Raw genomic sequence first — 15,000 nt, 5'->3', positions numbered from 1 at the left:
ATCAATTTTCTTCAATAATTAGTATAAAAAAAAATCGATAACTGTCAATAAGGGAAGCACTTGAAATCATTTTTTCTTTTAGGATTACACAAGACACCAAAAGTAAAGCTCCTTTGATAACTTTATTCAAAACATAAATAATGTGCAGGTATATGAATATGTCTCACGCTACGAAATTTGTTCAGACTAGGTTAAATACGTTACCTGGGCTGTTATTTTTTCCCTTTTTTGGGGGAGGGGGTTGTTAAATCCCGATAAATCATACTTCTTCACGTACAATACTCGTCCCCGAAGGTAGGCGGTCAAATACAATAAGTTAGGCTCAACGGACAGCCTTTTGTTAGCCTCTAAGACTAACCATTTTTTAGGCTCGATGGATAACTTTTCGTAAGGCTCTTGGGATGAACATTTTTTAGGCTTGGGGACCTATCCGGTTGGAGAAACAACCAGACCTTTCCCTTGCTATTCACAGACTAAATACTTTATCACCTATATAAAAATAATTGTAGTAGTTAATTTACACACTATTTTTCTTTTAAATTCTATCCAATGAAAGAACTAAACTTTTCGGTTCTTACTTGTAGCGTTGCGTGGTTCTTCTCAAGGTGATCAATCCCTGAATTATATTGTACAAAGCTCCCTAGCAAGCTTACCTATGTTCCACACGTCTCTTACCTGCAAGGAAAGAAAATTTGATAATATAACGATAACAATTATGAAATATTATATATATAAAACAATAACAACACATGAGCTATATATATATATATATATATATATATATATATATATATATATATATATATATATATATAAAAGTAAACATGAATGTGTATACACAAAACTCGCAAGTACTTGTGGTGCTCAGGTGTAATAAACCACATATAAGAAAAAAAAAATGAAAATACTGAGTGGCTCCTGACAGATTTGGTCTGCGACTTCATCTAGACTCTAGAGGGTTAATATATGGATATTCTTGCAATGTATATAGTATAGTCAGAGTACAAATTTACATACAAACATTTGTAGAACAAAACACCATAAAAATATGCCATCTGTATTTGTGACAGCACATCGGAGCCCTCGTGATTGCATCTCATATACCTTGCAGATGGGTCTGAAGCGAAAGGTAAAATATCCAAGTGACTCTAGCCTTCAGACAGTTACCTATAATTCATGATACTAATGAGAGTTTATTTGAATAGATTTTGCATATCCGTGTGTTTACAAAAACGCAACACATACAGATGCATAAATACCCAGAGACATACATGTACACACATGTATACATAAATACAAAAGCACACAGACACTTTATATATATATATATATATATATATATATATATATATATATATATATATATATATATGTGTGTGTGTGTGTGTGTGTGTATATATATATAAACATATATGATTTATAATAAAAACCTCATATAAATATAAATAAAGCATAAGCATGAATGCATATACAGTACATACATATGTATATTGAAAATAAAAAAAATACTAATATCATATTCAGAAAACGACCCAGTAACTCTGCACAGGACTACAGGCAATAAATTAATGTATCCCGAAATAGTATTAAACGATGCATTAAGAGCAAAGAGCAGTAACAACTTTAAAGATATTCCCGAATTCGTTAAATATTTCAATATTAACGTTTTAAGTAATAACACAATGATAACAACTCTCATAAAGAACTCTCCTGACAGTACAAAAGAATACGTATATCAAATCCTCTGTAAATAATGTGTTCTCTTATACAGATCAAACAGGTAAATATCTTAAAAAGATAATTGAACAGCATAAAAAAGTGTAAGATATGCTCAAGATAACAATGCAAAATCATAATATCAGTTGCTCATGGTCAAAGATATTGGTTCATTGTAATAAATATTTTGAAGAAATGTTATATAGAGTCCAGCTTTATATAAGATAGTTTTAATAATTATCTCTCTCTCTCTCTCTCTCTCTCTCTCTCTCTCTCTCTCTCTCTCTCTCTCTCTCTCTCTCTCTCTCTCTCTCTCTCTCTCTCTCTCTCTCTATTTATATATATAATATATATGCATATATATGTATAATATATATATATATATATATATATATATATATACACATGTGAAAATATATCTACAAGCCTCAACAATTTCTATTTACGTAAGCAGGACTGAACTTGGTAACACCTGGTTTCTAACTTAGGAATCATGTGCCCTTATATAACATATGTCTGCTTGATAATAAATCTTTTTTTATCTACATTACCAGACAAATGGATGTACAGTATATGCTCTGCCGTTATTTATATGTGGATTTCCATGTATGTATTTATGTATGCATATGGATGCAGGTATATATGTATGTATATGTTTTTGTATATAAATGTATATGCAGAATTATTTAAAGTGTAGGGACCTGTCACTCAAGACACCCCCTTATCTGCTAATGGGATATGGACTCCACCCCCCCCCCCCCACACACACACACACACACGAAAGCACAGGTGTATTATCACTAATACAGAGGCATATTTTTCTTATGTTTCGTTGTATAAATATCTGTGTGTATGTTCATAATCTAACTGTGTCATGTATATTGTAAAAATCTCTATAAATGTATCAATCTATGAGGTTGCAGAGACGAAACTGGCCATGTTTCACCCAGTATTTTAATTTTCCTTTGTGATTTATTGAAGCTACATGCACATGCGCGCGCACATACACACATACAAACACACACACACACACACATATATATATATATATATATATATATATATATATATATATACACACACACATACATATGTATATATATACAATTATGATAGAAAGCTCGCTATCATGATTATATATATATATATATATATATGTGTGTGTGTGTGTAATGTATATATACATATGTATAAATATATATATATATATATATATATATATATATATATATATATATATACATATGTGAGTGTGTATATATATACTGTATGTATGTTTGTATATATGTATATTATATATATATATATATATATATATATATATATATATATATATAGGCTATATGATGGAGGGCTTTCTTGTGTGTGGAAATATTGCAGTGTTTTTAACAACTACGAATGACCCCGTGGGCATGGGTACTAAAAATCAAAGGGCGGAGAGAATTCGTTCCAAGGACCCTGAAAAGATGGACAGAACTGCTGAGCCCGGAGGCGAATGACTCGAGCGTAATCAGCTGGAACCCGCCACACAAGCAATGCTACCAAATACGGCGAACCCCATTTACCCGTTCAGACGAAAATGAGCAGCTAAATTAAAAATATAAAAAATCACAAAAATAAATGCTTCAAGTCTATATCAATAATAACGTTTAACACCTACATACTTGCAAAATACTTGATGATAATCGTACTATTTATATAAATTTCATAACTCCAAATTTTCGCTTCTGTCCACGTCATGGAGCTAATATTTGAATGTACAGAAATGTCTAGGAACAGTATTGGTTAGACTTTCGAGTCATCACATACGCACACTGGTGAGTAATTCCAGCCTTCACTACGGTTTTGGGCTAAAAAAAAAAAAAAAAAAAAAAAAAAAAAAAAAAAAAAAAAAAAAAAAAAAAAAAAAACCTAGATATTTGTATTCTAATGGTGGGTCCTATCCATGAAACAATAGCCACAGGGTCCCTCAAATCTGGGGAGATTCAAAATCTTTGAAAATAGGAATTACGTCACATTCATGCCGGACTATTTGTAAAAGAACGTACATAAATTCCACATAGGTAACTACATAAGTGTGTATATTCATGTATGTACACAACGCAATGGCGATACAAAGAAGGCATTATACATTCATTCTAGTTTGCAATGGCAGTCTAAAACTTATATTGTAACAATAACTACTAATGCACTCTTTGATAAGAAAAACCACAACTGCTGCCATACGCGTAAAATATAAGAAAACTTATGAAACAATTACAAATTTTCCTATACATGAGATTTTGCATTCGAGAATCAAGCTCACCTTAGCATGCAAAACATCAAGGACGTTCACGACACTAATAGATATATTCAGATCTCAAGCTTAACGTTCATTAGTAAAAGTCCGTGTAACTTTGAAAGATACAATCCCCATCTCTGAGATCGAGTTCATAGTAATCTCGGTTATAAACACAACAATAACAATATAAGTTATAAAGATTTCTTCTGAAAACGGATTACTCTTCAAGAGGTCATCAGATGTTTATCAGATTATTGGAAAAGAAATGCTATCATACAACTCACTCTTTAATGTTATTGTATCTCAATTCGGTAAAACTCCAACGTAAAACACGGCCAACAGAAAAATATGAAAAGAACAAAGACACTGAGGAGGAAATAGTTCAGGGATCAACACAACCAGACATCAAATAAACAAAAATGAAAATACTAAAGAATCAAAATAGACAAAGGTATTCCGACTCAATTTTACAGCGCATCATAAAACCGTCAAATTACCGAACAGGTTATCGACCAATGTCTTCCCGTGATCAAAACCGCCACTCAACTGAACATCATGAGGGCATTTCAATGATGAAAACGAGAATACATACATATGTGCGTCTCTCTTTCAGACTTAGCATGTGTGCGCGTACGTATGTTCGACGTCTATTACCCGAGGCCACGTTGGGAGCAACAAAACCATTTTAACTCTGACCTCACACTTTACCCTTACCCTTTTCCATTCGACCTCATCCTATTTCAAACATTACCTTTTGCGCCTACTTAAGTACATTATGTTTTTAACCTTTTTATTTTCTTTCCAAATAATGTTGTTTCGTCTTCCTTCGCTCGTCTGTCCCTCATTCGGGCTTTGTTTTACCTTGTCCACCAATTTACCCGAAGGCAACCAAGGTCAACTCAAGTAGCCCCAAATGACGCTCAGTCATGCCAAAGCCTTCTTTGATGAGTTTCAAGTCTGTTTCCTTGCTCAAACACACATGCACACGGTATATATATATGTATATATATATATATATATATATATATATATATATATATATATATATTATATATATATATATATATACATACATATATATATATATATATATATATATATATATATATATATATATATGTATATATATATATTATAGCCACGGAAGGAAAAATGAAAATACTTGATTAGAGTTAGTACTTTCGTCCGTTAGGGACATCAACAGACTCAACAATCACGTGTCAGCTTTCGTGAATTCTACACACACACGCACACACACACACACACACACACATATATATATATATATATATATATATATCACTATCAGCCGTTACTAATCCACAGCAGAACAAAGGCCTCAGACACGTCCTTCCAATTGCGTCGGTTTATGGTCTTTCTGTGCCAGTCCACGCCCGTAAACTTACTTAGTTCGTCAATCTATCGTCTTCTCTTCCATCCCCTGTTTCTTTTACAATCTCTAGGGACCCATTCTGTTATTCTTACTGTCTATCTATTGACCGACATCATCATTATATGTCCCTCCATGTCCATTTCCTTTTTTCACATGTTCATAGAAAATCCTCTACTTTAGTTTGCTCTCATATCCATGTTGCTCTTTTTCTGTCACAGTGTTATTCCAATTATTATTCTTTCCATAGCTCTTTGAGTTGTAACTAGCTTGTGTTCGAAGGCTTTAGTAAGGCACCAAGTTTCTGATGCATAACTTAATACTGTTAGACCCATCTCATTAAATACTTTTCTTTTAATATACACATTCAGTATATATGTGCGACACACACGCAAGCGAGTATGATCGATAGCATTCTCAACTGTCCAGCAACCTAACGCAGGTTCGACTCCTTGTCGAGGGAGCATGGATAGCAACACAATTAAACATCCATTGTGCCTCCGTTGGCCGCAACAATGAATCATATACTCCGACGTTAGACAACTGTACTGATCGCTGCAAGGTTGAGGTCAAAGGCCTCACGAAGGTCTATCGACCTTGGGCCTTACAACCTCAATGCGAAAGACTCCAAGGTCAAACTAAGCCTAACAACGATTTAACCTCCTTGATAACCTCTAACGCTCACCTTCATGAGGTAAAGATGACAGACAATGCCACACTTATCCTTAGGTTTGTTCAACCACAGATGGCGAGCCAATCCCAAGACTTCCACAACATTGGCCGGTAAACCTTTACATACTCGCCTCCAATGGCAATCCAATTCTTGCTAACAGTTGCCTAAGTGTGTGCGTGAGTTTCTGTATGTGTGTCATTGCGCGTGAGCGATATATCTCTTTAAAGTGATAGCATCACTAGAGTCAAAGAAAAGAGAAGATTACTTTTTATCTGATTCTGGTTTAATGTTTTTCAATTTAAATACAGTAATATATACATAAATATATTCATATACAATATTATATATATATATATATATATATATATATATATATATATGTGTGTGTGTGTGTGTGTGAATGTATATGTATACATACATACATATATATATATATATATATATATATATATATATATATATATATATATATATATATATATAATTCACTTAATTTGCGTCTGATTTGGCTTATCTACAAGACAGAGACTTTTGGAGTCAAAGGAACCAGAAGAGAAATACAAGAACTTACATACATGCTTGCACGCCTGACCGCGTTCCTCTTGGCTCAACGATTCATCCTTCCTCTTAATACCTTACTGCATGACTTGTCGGAATACTTTCATCACATCTACTGTATTCATGCTCGTAGCCTGCCTCTCTCTCTCTCTCTCTCTCTCTCTCTCTCTCTCTCTCTCTCTCTCTCTCTCTCTCTCTCTCTCCTTTATGAGTGTTTGTTAGTTTGTAGGGATAGTTATGAACTACTCGCTCGACTCGTTTTACCAGATAAACCATAAACTATAACAATATAACAGCAAAATAATATAGCCGAGTATTTCAAAATAACTAAGAAATTATGATGAATGCTGACTATAGTCAATTTTTGTAGCGAGGCAGATTTGCACCGACTCGCAGCGTTGTCTTTTTAGCTCGGAAAAGTTTCCTGATCGCTGATTGGTTAGAATTATCTTGTCCAACTAATCAGCGATCAGGAATCTTTTCCAAGCTAAGAGGGCACCGCTGCGAGTCGGTGCAAATCTGCCTCGTTAAAAAAAAAATGACTATAGTTTGTTAGTCCGAGATATTCACCTGAACAAATGAACGTATTTCAAATATAATAGAGATGACCCAACGTGCATAGCATACCCCAGACTGCATCACTGGACAAAATACTCAGTTATTCTAAATGTCATTCTGAACAAGTAAACTGATGATTGAATCAAAACTAAAAATGAATTTGTAACAGAAATGCTGATGATTGCGATAGGTTGTGGACTGGTGAATCTTACCATTTCCTTGTATTTACTCGAGATATTTCAAAATTTCTGTTCTGAAATACGTCTAAACTTCTATTTTTTTTTTTTTTGGGGGGGGGGCTTCAACCCCGCCCCCTATAAAGAGAGAGCATAGTCTTGCTGCTATTATACACTTGTGTGTATGTCTATACGTTGGGTTATGACAGTTTCATTTAAGTTTCCAGAGAGGAATTTATGTATATCATGCTCAAGTGGATGAAACAGTCAAACTAGTGCCCTTCACTATGTCCAGCCTGACTGAAAGGAAGAACAAAGGCAGGGAAAGGAAAAGGAGAATTTTTTAAAAGGAACTGCCGACATGAAATAATTATTTTTACCAAAAAGCATTTCAGGATTAAGTTTTTTTTCCAGAAAATAATGAATACAACCATCATTGCCACATTCATCCTTTATTTACAGTGAGAGAGAGAGAGAGAGAGAGAGAGAGAGAGAGAGAGAGAGAGAGAGAGAGAGAGAGAGAGAGAGACCTTCACAGGATCAAAGCGGCTCTCTTACATTTGGTGGTTCCCCCGCCGAGGGCATAATACAGGAAATCAGAGGCATTCCTAGGGGATGCAGGTGTATTATTTCCAGCTATCCTAAATGACTCTCTTCCTTTCTATAGGGTTGTATCTACATTAGGATCAAGGCCTCCCTTATGTCAACGAACACTTGTTAAGCACCGACCTCCATTGGACATTCCTGTCTTGCCATCCTTGTTAATATTGATCACAAACAATTCTTCGTCACCCAAGGGGTTAACTATTGCACTGTAATTGTTCAGAAGCTACTTTCCTCTTGGTAAGGGTAGAAGAGACTCTTTAGCTCTGGTAAGCAGTTCATCTAGGGTAAGGACACTCTAAAATCACAGCCATGTTTTCTAATCTTGGGTAGTGCCATAGCCTCTGTACCATGGTCTTCCACTGTCTTGGGTTAGAGTTCTCTTGCTTGAGGGTACACTCAGGCACACTATTCTATCTTATTTCTCCTCCTCTTGTTTTTATAAAGTTTTTATAGTTTATATAGGAAATATATATTTTAATGTTACTCTTAAAATATTCTACTTTTTCCTTGTTTCCTTTCCTTACTGGGTTATTTTCCCTTTTGGAGCCCCTGCTTTTCCAACTAGGGTTGTAGCTTAGCAAATAATAATAATAATAATAATAATAATAATAATAATAATAATAGTATTGATCACCAGTATCTTTGAGATCAGGACTAAGATATGCATAAACGCACAAGTCACCAATGATGTCGCAAAAATTATCTATGAATATTTCAATATCTTACTTTGTATAGGAATCTGACGCATTTACTTTTATAAAAATTAGCGTGAATTAAAACAAATATCATTTACACAAGAACTTTTATAACGTTTATAATAACCTTTATTAGCCTCTAAAAAATAAAAGAGCAATTATGGGTTATAGAATTTTTGTGAATTGCAATGAAAAATATCGCGAAATATAATTGACAATTCTTTTCTATATATATTTTCCATCTTAATGATATATAGCTGACAATTTTTATTTCTATATCATTTTCTAATTTAATGATATATAATTGACAATTTTTATCTCTAAATATATTTCCATTTTAATGATAAAACTAGAACTGGGATTCCGAATATGACAGCTGGCCTTTGAGTCTGTTAAATGAACGCCCAAGGGCATATACCAACCGAGTAGGATCTCTCTCTCTCTCTCTCTCTCTCTCTCTCTCTCTCTCTCTCTCTCTCTCTCTCTCTCTCTCAAAAGGTCTTCAATAATAACTCTGTGTACAGACAAGTAGAATGCAAACCAACCAACTTCGGCCCAGACCAGAGACCACTGCAATCTGGATTTCATAACTCTGGATAGAGAGGAAGTTTCGCCAGATAACGCAGACACACATGCACGACAACAAGTGTGCGATAAGAAAAACTCCAAAACATACTCCATAAATCCGAATGCAAGCGGAATCAGTGTGCGTGTGGTACGCAACCACGTTCTCTTGAGAAAACTGAAGGGAAAAGTAGGGAAAGGCAATAAAAGAAGGTCGGAAGTAGAGAAGTGAGGAATAAAAGAATGAAAAGAAATGGATAAAAGTAAAAAAGGGGACAACTGATCGAGATGAAAAGAAAAGAAAATGGAATAAAAGAATGAATTATTAGAAAAGAAATGGGTAAAAGTATAAAAATGGAAAACGAATAAAGATGAAATGAGAAGAAACAGAATAAAAGACTGTATAAATAGAAAAGATAGAAATAAGAGTAAAAACGGGGGAAAACCGATAAAAGTGAAAAGGTGGAAGAAAGGAATGAAAGAAACCAAACAGGGAATAACACAGTGTAGAATTGGGAAGGAAACGATAAAAGGTAAAAAAAAATGGGAAGAAAGTAATAAAAGAAGGTAAGAAATTAGGAAGAACTGAATAAAAGAAGCAATTTTCAATGATGACAGACGCATATTCAGCCGACTACTAATCATAATAGGGACATCTGGTGACGAAACTGGCCGTACGAGGCAGAAGTAAAATAAGCGTGTCGAAGCATTTCCCGTCATCTTTCACTTACGGCCTCGTTTGTACAATAGGATACAATTATTATTATATCATTCATAAAATGACACTTGATTTAAATCAGGGAGGGCACTACTACTACTACTACTACTACTACTACTACTACTACTACTACTAGTGTTGCTACTCAGATTCCTACACTTTTAAAGCTATTGGTGCTTTCGCTATTGATACTACTATTGAGGTAGTAGGTTGGCCAAGGCACCAGCCGCCCGTTGAAATACTACCGCCAGAGAGTTATGGGGTCCTTTGACTGGCCAGACAGTACTACGTTGGATCCTTCTCTTTGGTTACGGTTCTTTCTCTTTGCCTACACATACGCCGAATAGTCTGGCCTATTCTTAACAGATTCTTCTCTGTCCTCTTAACAGATTCTTCTCTGTCCTCACACACCTGACAACACTGAGGTTACTAAACAATTCTTCTTCGCTCAAGGGGTTAACTACTGCACTGTATTTGTTCTGTGGCTACTTTCCTCTTAGTAAGGGTAGAAGAGACTCTTTAGCTATGGTAAGCAGCTCTTCTAGGAGAAGGACACTCCAAAATCAAACCATTGTTCTCTAGTCTTGGGTAGTGCCATAGCCTCTGTACCATGGTCTTCCACTGTCTTGGGTTAGAGTTCTCTTGCTTGAGGGTACAATCAGGCACACTATTCTATTTAATTTCTCTTCCTCTTGTTTTGTTAAAGTTTTCATAGTTTATATAGGAAATATTTATTTTAATGTTACTCTTCTTAAAATATTTTATTTTTCCTTCTTTCCTTTCCTTACTGGGCTATTTTCCCTGTTGGGGCTCTGGGCTTATAGCATTTTGCTTTTCCAGCTAGGGTTGTAGCTTAGCAAATAATAATAATAATAATAATATTGCTGCCAATACCAATACTACTGCTAGTGTCACTACTACAGCAAATACTGTTCACGCTACTAATACTGATACTGCTGCTAAAGGTTTGGTACAGTACATGTTGTAAATGTGACCATGACTCCGAATATATGAATCGAAAACTTACATAAAAAACTTGTTGTGAAAGAAACTTTTAAAACGGAACTAGACAGAATAATTTGAGGCTTCCCCCATCAAAAATTATATCAAAATTCGTTCTGCTTTAGAACTGAACGACTTAACATTTTCATTTTCACTGCAAAGTAATCTTCTTTTCTTTTCATTAATCATAAAATTGATATAGTCTCTCTCTCTCTCTCTCTCTCTCTCTCTCTCTCTCTCTCTCTCTCTCTCTCTCTCTCAAAAGGCCTTCAATGATAACTCTGTGCACAGACATGAAGAATGCAAACCAACCAACCCAAATTTTTGTAAATTAGTGTGGCATAGCAGGCAAACCTTTTTACGTACAAGAACGTTCAGGTAACTATGTTTTTTAATACAAAGCTGCATCGAAGGGAGTTATATAAGACTTGTGGTGAATATTGTGAAAACATGGTTTATATTTCTTTATATATATTAGAAATAATGATTATATCTTCTTTCACGACTTACAACTTCAATTTTTATTATTTATGAATATATATTTTACATAAATGCACATATGCGTTTTAATCGATTTAACTATTATAAAGTATTAAAAATATAACGCTTTGTATCATACCCAAAAACACTTGATCAAATGAATTTAACTATACAATAAACAAATAACAAAAAACAAGATTGGTTGATTGATTATGAGTTATCTGGCATCCTGACATCTAAGGTCACTGACACCGATATTATTTGTTATAAATAAATAAATAAATATTAATTCACTTTAAAACAATAAAAGCAAAAGCATCCTTATAACAGTTAGATAGCTTTAAGAAGACCTGCTTCTGAAATAAATTAAAATAATACTACTATAATACCAAAAAAAATTTAAAGAAAAAAAAATAGAACTAAGTACACCCTACTATTGCGTAAGCATGTGTTCACCCCATTTTATCAGGCAGGCCAAATCCTGTCCTCTCTATCATAGCAGCCCAAAACGATGGAAATATGGTGTGTTCCTCAGGCTCATAACATAAACAACTTACATCCTTCGGATGGCCATCTAAAGACGAACCACCCATAAATAATACCAATGCTAACACTGTGAGCCCAGGTGTGCAAATAACAGATAAGGGAAGAGTCTTACATTTTTATGTACAATTTTCCATTTCTCTTGCTTTCTTAAAAATAAATACATGGAGTTTTTCTTTGGTCCTTAAAGCGAGAACACTTGAAATTGCTGGTTTGTCTGCTAAAAAGAATACTTGGATGTTGTACCATAGGATAAAATTCCCTTTAATTCGGTTACGTTAGGTCAATATTTCCTCATGAGAGATAAACTCTTCGAAATTTAGCAATTTATACGAAAGTAAATCTCTCTGTATATATATATCGTCAATAACCATCATTTACGTCCATGCATTATACGTAGACTAAAGCCCTTAAAGATTTCATTAGCTTTACTATCTAATGTGAAACTAACTCTTGGGACACATCCATTAAAAGCAAGACAGTATTCAAGAAAGTACAGAAATTTTACTACTAGGCTCTAGTGGTTGGAATGAACCAAGGGGAGAGAGAGAGAGAGAGAGAGAGAGAGAGAGAGAGAGAGAGAGAGAGAGAGAGAGAGGGGCAATGGTTTGCACTTCGACACATTTCTCAGGAAATTCCATCGTTTCCCCCAGTCAAACCTTCAATCATATTTCACACTTCACACACTTTTCAACGGTTCCCTCATTCTCCGTCACAGAAAACAAACACTGTTCCATACTAAACCTTTTATTATATTTAACCACGAAAGTACGGTCAATCAAGTAGCATTTCGATACAAGACGTTGCTTCAACCTGTTCTACAATTCATGTAACAATAATTCTGAATGATTGTACAAAAAATATATCGTGAAGATATGTAAGGACAGATGCAAGCGGAATTGTCTTTAATTGCCATATACAGTACGATTCCAATCTTTCGTCAAATATCAAAAGGTTATGCAATTAATATATCGCACTCTAGATATAACTATGAAAAAAACTTTCTCTCTCTCTCTCTCTCTCTCTCTCTCTCTCTCTCTCTCTCTCTCTCTCTCTCTCTCTCTCTCTCTCTGATAAGAACTACATGAATCACAAAAGACATTTCGTAATATTTACTGCATATATAAAACTCATTTGTTCGTAAGCGTCTCGTCTTCCAGACCCATTTCTAAATGCCATCAACTTGACTTATACTTTTAAAGTGGTGTATCTTTACCCAAAAGTTTTTTAATGTCACCACGTTCTTATTTCACCTTGAGGCAGAAACCTTTTCGTCTACAAATACAATTTATATTGCAATGCTAACTATCACCCCGGGTTACTCCACCAATTTAATCCTGAAAATTTTACAATTATGTCTTGCTATAGTGTTACGCTATAGTGTTTCTGTACATAGATACATGAACATTATCGTGCCACTCTACACATACACGAATGCTAGAGTGTCATTATAAATAAACATTCGATGGTTGTGGTGTCAATGCACGTAAGATGCGATTGTTATACTATCAATGTAAGTTAACACATGAGCATTATAATATATCTGTGCATAAACACATGGTCGATATGGTGTCACTCTACATCAACATGTGAAAGTTATAGTGACGCTGTACATAAACATGTGAATGCTATGGTGTTAATGTGTATAAACATGTGAACCTGTACATCAACATGTGAAGGTTATAGTGCCGCTGTACATAAACATGTGAATGCTATGGTGTTAATGTGTATAACCATGTGAACCTCTACATCAACATGTGAAGATTATAGTGTCGCTTTACATAAACATGTGAATGCTATGGTGTTAATGTGTATAAATATGTGAACCCTGGGGTATCACTGTACATAAACACATTAACGCAATGGTGTCACTGTACACAGACACGAGAATACAATGGTGTTACTATAAGTAGACTTATGGATGCAATAGTGCCATTGTACATAAACACATGAACGCTATGGTGTCACTGTTCATTAGGTGTGTTGTAATGTGTTACTGTAAAATTCTTGTGAAAGTTGTACATTATGTACATTAATACCTAAATGTTATGGTGTTACACTGTAATTCCTAGTACAACTCGCTCTGGGGAAATGCACCGTCACACCGCAATAGGCAAAAGTGTAACACAAAGGAACTCGCTGCACAGTAAGGGTGTGACGGCGTGCACTTCTTCAGAGCGGGGTCTGCAGGAATTGCAGTGGCTAACTGTACATAAACATGCGAGTGCCATAATGCCTATGTACGTAGACACGTGAATGATATGGTGTCACTGTACATAGTAGACAAGTGAACGCTATGATGTCAATGTTTATAGTAGACAAGTGAACGCTATGGTGTCACAGTAATTAAACACAGATGCTATGGTGTCATTGTACATAAACACATGGACGCTATGGTGTTACTTTACATAAACATGTGGACGCTATGGTGTCACTGTACATAAACACGAGAATGCCATGACGTCCTTACACATATAAATGTGAACACTATGGTGACGCTGTACATAACCACATGAACACTATGGTCTTACTGTACACAAACACGTGAATGCTAAGGTGTCACTATATATAACCACATAAACGCCACTGTATCACGGTACAAAAACACGTGAATGCTATGGTGTCGTTGTGTATAAACAAACGTAAGCTTTGGTATTATTATACTTAACCAGGTAAATGCTAAGTAATCTCAGTACATAGACACGTAAACACTATGGTGTCACCATATATAAACTCATAGTTGGTATGACTACACTGTACATAAAAGGTGACACTGTACATAAATACATCACAGATTGTAAAGACACTATACAGCAGCTGAAAAGCCGAATGAACAAAGCACAACATTTTAAACAAACACCTTAACAAAATCAAGGCAATGGAAGTTACAGCTGCCTTAAAAAGAAGACGAAATGAAGAAACAGCCTAAAACGGAAGTCATTTAATCCGGGTGCAAAAGACACGGCCATAAAGAGGCTTTAAAAAACGAATGATGTTGCCAGGAATTTTTTCCCGCACAGGATTAGTAACCCTAGGGATT

At 34.8% G+C, this 15,000-nt stretch overlaps 1 protein-coding gene across 6 annotated transcripts in view; it reads right to left on the bottom strand.

Moving 5' to 3' along the window:
• FucT6 (alpha-(1,6)-fucosyltransferase) overlaps window positions 1-15,000 on the bottom strand; it is a 606,841-nt gene that overhangs the window by 85,665 nt on the left and 506,176 nt on the right. For 2 of the 6 annotated variants that reach the window (XM_068388481.1, XM_068388483.1), the window contains one exon: window positions 579-675. The exons of the other annotated variants lie outside the window; for them this stretch is intronic. The gene's annotated coding sequence lies outside the window, so the exon portion shown is untranslated. The remainder of the gene's footprint in view (window positions 1-578; window positions 676-15,000) is intronic. 6 annotated transcript variants of the gene reach the window in all.

The sequence above is a fragment of the Palaemon carinicauda genome, chromosome 15, assembly GCF_036898095.1.
Source record: "Palaemon carinicauda isolate YSFRI2023 chromosome 15, ASM3689809v2, whole genome shotgun sequence".
NCBI classification, from domain to species: Eukaryota; Metazoa; Arthropoda; class Malacostraca; order Decapoda; family Palaemonidae; genus Palaemon; species Palaemon carinicauda.
Note: the sequence above shows the minus strand (reverse complement) of the source record. Positions and strands in the feature narration are given on the sequence as shown.